This window comes from Miniopterus natalensis, chromosome 4 (genome assembly GCF_054644295.1).
Source record: "Miniopterus natalensis isolate mMinNat1 chromosome 4, mMinNat1.hap1, whole genome shotgun sequence".
In the NCBI taxonomy this organism is placed as follows: domain Eukaryota; kingdom Metazoa; phylum Chordata; class Mammalia; order Chiroptera; family Miniopteridae; genus Miniopterus; species Miniopterus natalensis.
Window position 1 is genome coordinate 46,800,434 of NC_142084.1, and position 10,086 is coordinate 46,810,519.

General features: G+C 38.5%; 1 pseudogene; it reads right to left on the reverse strand.

Moving 5' to 3' along the window:
• Nucleotides 1-324: 324 nt before the first annotated feature.
• On the reverse strand, nucleotides 325-1,621 carry LOC107525612 (tumor susceptibility gene 101 protein-like; annotated as a pseudogene).
• Between the last annotated feature and the right edge of the window lie 8,465 nt (nucleotides 1,622-10,086).

The window sequence follows — 10,086 nt, forward strand, 5'->3', positions numbered from 1 at the left end:
TAGTATAGTCAGTCCCAACATTCAGCATAAAAAATTTACAGAGGATAGAAAGTGCATTAATAAAAGCCAGTCTTTACCAAAAGAAAACAGAAAATATATTATTGATTCAAGATATTTTACACTTGAATGATAAACTGTAATAACTTATTCTGGGCAACTACTGATCAGAGAAAGAAAGAGAAGAAAAGAATGCTTTAAGAAGAGTTCAGTCTTCAGCTGATATCAGAGAAGTCAGTAGAGGTCACTGAGACTGGTAGTCTTTCTTGCTTTTGCATTAGTGCCACCCAGCTGGAACTGTTTATTGGGACAGAAGACGTACATGGTTTAAGAAGGCTTCATATCTATTACTCCCTGCCTCAAAGCTTCTCCCAGGTAAAAGATAGTGTCTTCAATAGCATTTTCTTCTGTGTACAGATTTAGGATCTGTTTATATAGTGGGGCTGTGGGAATGATAACTTCATCAATATCATTGTTTTCAGATTGATTTTCCATTTTCTCCAGAGCAGAGCTGAGTTCTTCATTCTTCTTTCTCAAAAGTTCTATGATTTTATCAGCCTCAGCTACTTCTTGATCTAAAAGGGTAACCATCTCTTCCAGTTTCTGGCGACCTTTTTTCAGGTCTTCCTCTGTTCGTTTCAAGGCATTGAGCTCTGCCTGGGTGCGATCCATTTCCTCCTTCAGTCACCATCTCAGTTTGTCACTGACTGAGAGAAGCTTGGATGGTGTCCTCACTGACTGTGCCATCCCTACTGGGACCAACATTGGTCACAGGAGGCTGGGGAGGGTACTGAGAACTTGTTGTGGCAGGATAAGGACCACCAGGTGGGTAAGGACAGCCTGGGTATCCACTGGGATTGGAAGGGTATCCAGATGGGTATGGAGAGATTCCATTGGGCATGCCTGGCATGTAGGAAGTATTTGGTGGTCCTATTGCCTGGTATGGAATATAAGAATCTGAAATCGTAGGTTGAGAGAAGACTGGAAGTTCATCTCCAAAAACCACAATCATGACTTGAATGAATAAGCCCCAGAAGGTCTTACTGTGGATGTTTCCATTCGTGTAGATAAGGAAGGTATATCTTCCCATTTGCCTCAACATGTTTTCCTGTTTTAATAGTCATTGAACTAGTCGGCTTAACAAAACAGATAAGGGAATTATATGGGTATATGTCCAGCAGTCACAGGCATATTGGAATATTACATGTATTACCTCTGTAAAGCACAGGAATTGCTCCAGTGAGGTTCATTAGTTCCCTGGAACTACCATCATTAAAAACATATGAATCCCGGCCTGGCCGGGTGTGGCTCAACGGTTGAATGTCGACCTAGGATCCAGGTGATCGGGGTTCGTATTCCCAGTCAGGGCACATGCCTGGGTTGCGGGCTAGCCGATCAATCACTCTCTCATCATTGATGTTTCTGTCTCTCTCCCTCTCTTTTTCTCTCTCTGAAATCAATAAAGATATATTTAAAAAAACAAAACAAAACAAACAACATATGAATCCAATACAGGTTTGAGATCTCTGTATAATGTAATCACAATGATAGTTTCACGTACAGTTAGGTCTCTGTATTTGTACTTGGACACCATCCTCTTGAGCTGGCTCTCTGATACCACCATGACGGCCACCTCGTGGCTCAATCCCATAGGCAGAGGGTCAGCAGCTCCCGGGCTGCCCCAGGTTGCCTCTAATTTAATTTTTAAATAAATTCACTATGTTTCCTCTATAAGCTTCTCATCATTCCTGCCAAATGAAAGTGATTTCTTAAAAAAAAAAAAAATTATAGATTGATTTGAGAGAGAGAGAGAAAAGGAGAGCAAGAAACATCAGTTTGCTGTTCCACTTAGTCATACGTCCATTGATTGGTTGATTCGTATATGTGCCCTGACTGGGGATGAACCTGAAACCTTGACATATCAAGTTGATGCTCTAACCAACTGAGCTACCCGGCCAGGGCTCAAAGTGATTTTAATTCTGTTCTGGAGATCTGGAAAATTTCCTCTGTTATCATAGCCTTTTCATCACCTTAGCACTTAATTTCTCCCTTGTGGGCCATAGTACATTCATCCTGGCCTGACAGTTTCTTGAGGACATATGGACTCCTGCAGACATAAAAACTCCTTGAATGGAGAGACTTGCCCTGTTTTGTGTTGATGTTTTCTCTAGAGCCTAGAAATATTAAATTCATATTGAATTGAATATGGAAATTATGAGATATTAAAAAATGAATGGGTGAGAACTTAAAACCAATATGGCTCCAGAGTGAATATTGAATAAGGAGAAGGAATATGTTAAAAATATTTACCTGGGAAAGGTGAAAAAAAATTAGATAAGTTCAGGAATTAATTAGAGCAAATACAAGGATAGTGGTTCATGAAACTTGACCTAGGCCTTGGCCTGGTGGCTCCGTTGGTTGGAGCATGGTCTCAATACACCAATATTTTCATTTTGGTCCCTGGTCAGGGGACGTGAAAGAAGCAACCAGTGAATACATAAATAAGTAGAACAACAAGTGGATGTTTCTCTCTCTCCCTCTCTCTCAAATGAATAAATAAAAAATTTAAAAAAAGAAAAACCTTTAAGTTTGAAAGATGGGTCTGTAACTAAGCTCTGTAACCTGTGATTTACATACCTCTATAGAATATAAACTCCACAAGGGTAGGACATTTTATGTTTTCTTCGTTGCCAAGTCTTCATTATCTAATTTATTATTGAATAAATGAATTAGTATAATTCCACTCTAAGTATTCTAGTGTAGGAAATAGATCTTAATATTATCAGGATCTACTCTTCATTTCTGTCTCTCTTTGTGATGGGATTATACTGTGCACAGATGGGAACATTTAGGACTAATCTGGTGGAGACAGATTATGGTTTAAAGTCTATCTTCCCAAGTATATTTCCTATTTATTTCCTGACTGCTTGGATATTGTTGACTATCCCTTCCCAACCCCTTGCTTTGACCTCAGTTATCTGCCTGAGGCCTTATTACCTTCTTGCTTCCCGTTCCTTCCATTTCTTTGCTTTCTGACTCTTTCTGAATTTCAAACCAATACGTTAATTCACGTTTGGTTTTGGTACATTCATCATCATTTTTCTTTTGATCCTTGGTTTCAGTTTTAACCACTTGTAGGTCTAGATCAATCCTATGATTTTTAGTTTTCATTCCCTACTCTAGTTCTCCTAGGGCTCCCTTAATTATCTACTGCCATTCTTGGGCCCGAAATTAATACCAAAGAGGAAACTAACAACCAAAATTATAGGAAATTGTAACATAGTAAATAGAAAATTACTGGTTTTGAAAATGTGTGACCAAAATTGACATTCTTCCTGCTTAGAGGAAATGGTGAATTAGACATTTTGCAGATATCACATGTATAAAATTAGAATGCTGAGTGTGGTAAAGCATTTATTAAGCACAATGCTCACTCAGAAATTTTCCCAGGATCTTCTTGGGCACATGTGCTGGTTGAAAAAACATTACTGATCATAAATGATACATCAAGCTGATATCTGAGCCAAAACATATTTTCACAAGAAACCTTAATTCCAAAAAAGGCACACACTTTTGAGAGGATGGATATCTTCCTAACCCTCATATGCCTGGCAAACTTGAAAAACAACAACATGGTCATGGGAATAGTAGACTCTCATTTATATGAAGTACAAAAATAATAGAGGTCACAATATATGTGGAACATTTAGATACCCCACTGCATTATGGTGATTCTTACCTTGGGTTAAAGTGATTAATCAAATGGCATTAAGAAGTCTTTTGTTATTCATTAAAAGAGATATTGGTGATCTTTACATGTTTTTCTAATGAAGACAAAATTAGGTAAAACTTATCCAACTGATGTAGAAGATCCCACTTAAAAAACAAGTGAAAGCCCAGCTGGGCGTGGCTCAGTGGTTGAGCACCGACCTAGGATGCAGGAGACCAAGATTAGATTCCTGGTCAGGGCACATGCCTGGGTTTCGGGCTCAATCCCCAGCAGGAGGTGTGCAGGAGGCAGCTGATCAGTGACTCATCACTGATGTTTCTGTCTCTTTCTCTACCTCTCCCTTCCTCTCTCTGAAATCAATAAAGATATATTTAAAAAAACAAAAACAAAACAAGTGAAAGATTTTGAGTTCATCTTCTGTACCCCTGCTTTTAACCTTGTTTATATACTTATTATTTTTTAAATTAAAAACAGCCTCAGGAATTTTTATAATAAATCTGAGTGACTCCCGGGCAACAATTATTGTTAACTGGATGAATTATACATAATATAAACCTGCTAGTAATCTTGTGTAGGAATTCTTTAAGGACGTATTTAAGACTTTGAGATTCATGAAATTTTGAATCATTTTAAAACTACAAAGCTTGAATGGTCTAGAGTTTAACATTAAAAGAATAGAAATCTGGTATTTGAATCTTGGCTTGTGATGATTTTGTTCATCACCAAAAGTGAAGGTAGTTTGGCCTAATGAAAATAGAATGACCTTAGGAGTCAGGCAACTTGAATATTTAGTACTGGATCCTGTTAGTAAGTCATTTTATCAGATCCTTCATTTAAAATATGAGGTATTTAGTCTTTAATTTTACAGATTCTTAAGTTCTCTGAAAACCTAACTTTTGGCTCTGCTTCAATTTCCTTTGGCTGAAAATTTAAGAGGTTTCATTAACTCATTTAATAAATACAAAATTTAAACACTTAGTATATGCAGGAATTTTGTTGCATGTTATGAGAAAGAAAAATATAAGCCCAAAGCATCTATGTCTCAAACATAACTCTAGGGTGGTAGCATGCTAATTGATATGTGGTTGACAAAGTACAGAAAACTTTGTTGATCAATTTCCAAGCATTTCATCCATTCAACCCTGACCCTTATTTCACTCCCTAGTAACATCCTGCAAAATATCATTTCTCTTTCCCAGAGAATCCAGTCCAATTAGTGTTATCCCAGGATGCTCAGTCCAGTTGCCTAGCATTGTTCTACTTTGCTTGACTTTCTTTCTCATAGCTAGTCAAGAACAATTTCCCAACTCTCTCCTGCAGTGAGATATTTAATAAGAATGAGATATTTAATAAGAATGTTGGGCCCGGCCAGGCATGGCTCAGTGGTTGAGCATCGACCTAGGATCCAGAAGATTCGACTCTGTGTCAGGGCACATGCCCGGGTTGTGGGCCCCATCCCTATTCGGGGGCATGCAGGAGACAGCTGATCAATGACGACTCTCTGATCATTGATGTTTCTATCTCTCTTTCCCCCTCTCCCTTCCTCTCTCTGAAATCAATAAAGATATATTAAAAAAAAAAGAAAAAAGAATGTTGGATATGGTTCTCTGTCAACTTCTTGACCTGGCTGGAAGGGCTGTTTTGTACGTATTATTATGTTTTTACCTCTGCAGTCCCCAAATTTGGCACCTGAACTAGAAATGCTTGTATCAATTATCCAATTTCTGTGACTGTTAAGCCCATATCACACCCAATATTTAAACTAGCTTATGTGCCATTGAGGTCCAATAAAGTCCTAGAAATACACATATATAATGTTAGAAATGAAGTCCAATCTGTTTCCTTTATACAAATGAGAAAATGGACGTTAAATGGCTTGCTGAAGGCCAAAGCAAGTTAGTAATAGAACGACTGTGTAATGGTTTTTGTTAGAAACAATTTTAATGTGAAAGATCCTCCCTGTATCACCTACTATATTCCAAGCATTATTGTAAGAATTATACTTGAGTTAACTAACTTAATTTTTTTTTTTTTAATATATCTTTATTGATTTCAGAGAGAGGAAAGGAGAGGGAGAGAGAGAGAGAGAAACATCAATGATGAGAGGGTCATTGATCGAGCCTGCAACCCGGGCATGTGCCCTGACCGGGAATCGAACCCTGATTGCCTGGATCCTCGGTCGATGCTTAACCGCTGAGCCACGCCCAGTCGGGCACTAACTTAATTTTTATCAACAACCCTCTTGTGCCTGTTTTACAAATTAGGCAACTTAGGTATAGAAGATGAGATAGTTTTCCAAGATTGCATAGCTGGTAAACGGATCTAGGATTTGAACCCAGACAGTGAAATCCTGGAGTTCCTGTTCTGAGTTGCTAGCTACCTCTCCACAGCTGCAGAAATAAAACAGTCCTTATCATGTTAAACTTTGTGGAGCCTTCCTTAATATTTATAATGACATTTATTTGAATTTTAAGTTTTGTTCACGCTCTTGTCTTCAAATGAACAAGTCATTGGATTTCTGACTCTGCTGAACTCCCAGTGAAATGCTATTTTTCAGAAATACGATGGTTATAGAAATATATATGGAGAATATGTTTTTATGTGTGTATGTACTTATAGAAATTTCATTTTTTACTTAGGTACTATTTTCTTGTGAATAGCTTTAAAATATCCAATTACTCTATAATATAAGCACAAAAATCTATGTTATAACATAAGCAGAAGTCTCTATAAAAGATTGGTATACTTTCCAGGAAGTAAACTAGACTAATAGTTGTAGGTGTGTCCTTCCTTACAGAAATCAGAACTCCACATTGAAGTTAATTTCTTTTTAAAATCCTGTAAGCCAGCACATATGGATCCAATTACTTAATTGTCTGCAGGGTCGTAATGACAGTTACTTCTACCCATTTCAGTGAGTCTGGCAGATCTCTACAGGCAAACTGAAGGATGGCTCCTCTAACTGACCCTTTGTCCTTTGTCCTTTCGGAAGAAGCCAATCAGTAGCAGATGCAGTTGGGTGAATGGTGTGTGTGTGAAGGAAAAAATGTTTATGGGAACCTAATCATTTGAAAAGGAAAAGAATAAAGTAGAAAGTGAAAGAGGAAAATGGGAAACTGTAAAGAGAGAGAGAGTAAGACAAAGGGTAAGCTAAAAAGAGAGAGCTTGAGTGTTAAGGAATTTCAATGGAGTCTTTATTTGTTTACTTGTAGGAAAATCTGTTTTGTAAATTTAATGACCACACAATGTGATTGCTCCTGGTAAAAAGTAACATTAAAGCCATGCCAAGTTATGGGCGTTTAAGGAAAGCATAGAGCTGGAATTACTATCTCATGGAAACTATTTTATTTTATTTTTATTTTTTTAAGGGAAGGCAAACGTTTACTGAAGGAAAGGAGAGACAAAAGCTCCCGCAGCAGCGAAAGGGGTCCCGAACCAGTAGCCCTCATGGAAACAATTTTAAATTTTGAAAATACTTTGCTAATCACACCTCAGCATGAGAGGCAAAGAAGGTAGTTAGCATATCGATGTTTCCTCCTGATTGTAGTAAAGGACAATGGAGTGTTATTTTTCTTAAAATCTCACCTTAAAAATAAAATGGACAAAGTTGATCAACATTTTCACTTTGTTTCCTGCTGAATCTCTGCTCTATTTCTGATTTCTTTTTAGTGGTTTTTTTTTTTTTCGTTTTTTTTTCCCTTTTCTCTCCCCATCTTATGCAGGAGGATTTTCATCAGAAAAATAGGCCGGAAGTAAAATTTTAAGGCAGAATTATTGAGGTGGTTTTCTCCTCTCTACTCTTTTGGAGACCATATTCCTTTACTTTTAATGATTTTTCAGTGCTACCTACAGGTAAGAAATGAAGCAGAGATCATTGCTAGGTATAGCCCAGATATACTTATCTCTCAGGTTGTCATGAAGGTTTGTAGTAGCAGGCTTCTTCCTGCTCTCATTTGCCCACCACTGTTGATTAATGAAAGGTAATAAGTTTTTTATTTCCACACAAATGTTTTTTTCCTTCCCCAACCTGGGAGTGAAAGTGTTACCAGAGAGAAGAGGAGACCTTGGTTCTTGTCTTCTTGAGGGAAAGATTTCAGCCAAGAGACAGTGTTGAAAAGAAAGCAAGAATTTATTGGCTGCAGCAAAAATATACTTAGGACAATGAAACAAGGAGAAGGGCATAGAAACAGCAACAGGAGAGCCCAGGCTGGGCTGCTTTGGCTCACTGGGAAGTCAGAGAGAGAAAGGAGAAGGGGGGCCTTGGAGACAGGTTCAGGGGGTAAGCCCAGGATGAGCTGCCGCTGCCCATTTCTCCCCTGGTTGAAAGTCTATTGAGGTCCCCTTGGAGGGGAGGAGATGGTGCTGGGGTGCTCCCCTGGGGGCTGAGGGGGGGAGAGCTGGGTCCTTTGTCCTGAGTATATTTATCTCTTTCTTGAAGGTGGGAAATCTTAGGGGAGGTCTCAAGGGAGTGTCTCAGTAGAATATTCTTCAGCTTTATGCTGGTATACCAAAATGAGGTGTATTCTTAATTTGTCTGTCCTTGGGTGTGGTTGGCATATGGCACTAATTGGATTTCTGTTATCTGTCTCCCTGAATAGGGAGATTTAAGTTATTGACCCTCTGGTTGGGGAGGAGAAATGCAAACCATTTACTCTTCAGTGACCTTGGTTTAGGGAAGATAGGATTTACTATGTGGCTTCAAGCTGCTGTTTAACTATCTGTCTTAGTAACTGGGGAGACAATGAGACCTCTGTTCTTTTCTTCTTGGGGGAAAGATTTCAATCAAGAGACAAAGTGTAGAAAAGAAAGCAAGAATTTATTGGCCACAGCAAAAATATACTTAGGACAGTGAAACAAGGAAGGTGCGTAGTAGAAGTAACAGAAGAGCCTAGACTGGCTGCTTTGGCTCCCTGAGAAGTCAGAAAGAGAGAAGGGCGCCTTAGAGACAGGTTCATGAACCTTGGAGACAGATTCAAGGGGTAAGCCTGGACAAGCTGCTGCTGCCAATTGCTCCCCTGGTTGCAAGTCTTGTGGGGTCCCCTCAGAGGGGAGAAGAAATGGGGCTGGCATGCTCCCCTGCGGAGGGAGAGCACACATTGGGATGTTCATTTTCAGGGGTTTTAAAGGCTGGGTATTTAAGGGAGGTCTTAGGGGCAAATCAATAGAATATTTGTCTGCTTTTTGCTGATGTACCAAAATGAAGGTTTATTCTCTTAACTTCATTTGTCCTTCCTTGGGTGGGGCTGGCAAATGGAACTAATTGGACTTTCTGTTATCTGTCTCCCTGAGTAGGGTGATTTAAGATATCTACCCTCTGGCTGGGGAAGAGAAATGCAAACCATTTACCCTTAAGTGTGTCCTTGGTTTAGGGAAGATAGGGTTTACTAGGTGGCTGCAAACTGCTGTTTAACAGTCAGTTTCAGCTTCCCTATTCCCCTTGTCCTGGAATTTTCCTAGCTTTTACTATGTTAAAAGTTACTCAGACACTAGCCATCCTCTCTTGAACACAGACCAAGACCTATGTAAGTACCATATTATATACGATATACAGATTGATAAATAAGAGTGCCAACATGACATTATGATTAAACTTCAACTAATAACAAGCAAATGTGCTTTCTGAGTTATGTATTTATAAGACAATAACTTCCTGCAGGTGCTGCATACAGCTTTTTGGGAAGTTAAGTCAATATTCTTGATATTTTATCATTTGGCAGAAAAGTCTAGTTCACCAATAACAAATATTATAATAATAAAAATAGCAACCACTTACTGAGCTCATGGTATGTGATATTACAAAGAAGACCACAGGCACCAAATAACTTCACTTATGCTAAAGCCCATGATACCAAACCTAAGTTTAATACCTGATCTTATTGATGTTTCAACCTCTCCCAGAAACAATCTTAATTAACCAACTAGTCTGGAATTTTTTGAGCAACACTAATGAAGGAATCTGATACCTGGGTCCTCTCATCCCCCACAGAAAGAAGAGGCAATCTACATGATGAAAATTCTTGCCGTTCCCTTCCCTCTAAAAGATGTCCTGGTCTAAAACTAATCTCTTCTTGTTTTTTCTTGCTCCACCCTTCTTTCTATAGAAACCTTCCATTTTGCACAACCCTTTGGAGAACTCTTTAGTTGTTAGATGGGATGGCTGCCAGATTCATGAATGGCTTAATAAAGCCAATTAGATCTTCAAATTCACTAGGATGAATTTTTTTTTTTTTTTTTAACAGTGACAAGCATCATGAGTACATACACTGTTTTACATTATCCACAACACCAGGAGGTAGAAACTATTGTTCCTCCATTTTACTAGCAATAAAATTGACACAGAGAGATTAATCATTTGCTTG